General features: G+C 37.7%; 1 protein-coding gene across 3 annotated transcripts in view; it reads left to right on the top strand.

The window, feature by feature from the left end:
• Positions 1–1,545, top strand: part of LOC108968730 — a 171,272-nt gene that overhangs the window by 72,802 nt on the left and 96,925 nt on the right. The window lies entirely within an intron of this gene.

Raw genomic sequence — 1,545 nt, forward strand, 5'->3', positions numbered from 1 at the left:
TTTAACACTCTTAGACTTGTGTTTTTTCCAACATTCTCATTGATTTCGCACACGAAATTTGGTTGGAAATACAAAATTTTAAAAAAGTTATTTATTCACCCGTGGAATATAATTACAATTTGTCACTATCCTTCAAATTCAAATCTATTTCCTTACTGTTTTAAGATGCCTTTTAGTGTCTGAATTTAAATTTTTATTTTATTTCTAAAATGTTCTATAGTCATATAATGGACTTGCAACTCCATACAAGGTTTTTTGAAAAATTCTCTCAAAAGCTCTATTGAACTAGAAGCTGAAATATAATAGAAACTGAAGAATGATTTGACTTCGTTTCCTTCCTGCCTTCTAATAACTTCGTTCTCACTGTACAAAATTACTACAAAATTACTTCAATTTACAACTTGTAATTGTGTGCTCTAAAATTATTCGTAAATTGGCGTTGCGTGCGTAAAAATGCGGATTTGTCACAGAAGTGAAAGTCAAATAATTTCTTTWACAGCAAAAATGTGTTTCCTGCTGTAGAGACAAGTGCGTTGAAAAGACTTGCCAAAGCAMGAACAATGACACAGAGACTACGCGAAGAAATAGACAGCAAAAGGTTATAATTTCGCGGTAAGAAAATGTGGGCGATTAGTGAAATATAATTCTGGAATTAAGAAGCGATTTAAATTAAGGGAAAAATGTGMTGTGCTTCGCCCACAAAGCTTTGCACGGAACAATGGCATTTTTGAGGTCACAATTTGAAAGCACAAATGAGGTCAAGTTCAAATAAAACAAACATTGGGTGGTTGAAGAGGTCTTTTCGTATTTCGTCAAATATTTCATTTTATATTTTTTACGCATTTAAATAAAGATTTAAATTATAGCACCTAGTTCTGGCTGAAGCCGTCTTTATAAATTAGAAAACTGGACTTTGAAGTGAATTTCTCAAACGAAAATCTCAGRGTAGCGCACCGATCCACCAAGAAGTTTAACGCCCCACAGCTCATCTATGAAGTAGCACCAAAATTATTAGGCAAAACGGCAATTTTAGCATCTAAATACGAGCAACATGCCTCAACTGCACAACCTTGACATTACCGTGCAACATTGTAAAAAACGCGGAAATTTATACCTCACTTAAACATTTAGTTCGCTCGATAACACTGGTGCACACAAGCAAGGCGCGCAATTTGCATAAATAGTTAAATTGTAAGGCAAATTGCACCAAATATGCAGCTGATTGATGTCGACATAAAAGCGTTGCACGAATGTCTGTGCAATCACCAGAGCATGGCGGCGAAAGCAAATCAACAACGAGAGCCAGACCGAGCAGCCAATTCATTAAAGTACTCCGGCTAACTACAATGTGGCTGTGGCTTAACTACATGCTAACCCGCTTATGTTGGCGTGTGAAATTGTTGAAATTGAAACGTTCTTCCAGCGGCGGCGAGGCTGCGGCCGGCAGCGACGACTGATGATAGCGCCGCAAACGCCACAGACGCTACCATCATTTACGTCAACATTACACAAATTAGCCCGGCAGCAGCACCACCTCCACCAACC

The sequence above is a fragment of the Bactrocera latifrons genome, unplaced genomic scaffold (assembly GCF_001853355.1).
Source record: "Bactrocera latifrons isolate USDA-ARS-PBARC rearing strain unplaced genomic scaffold, ASM185335v1 scaffold_227, whole genome shotgun sequence".
Taxonomy (NCBI): domain Eukaryota; kingdom Metazoa; phylum Arthropoda; class Insecta; order Diptera; family Tephritidae; genus Bactrocera; species Bactrocera latifrons.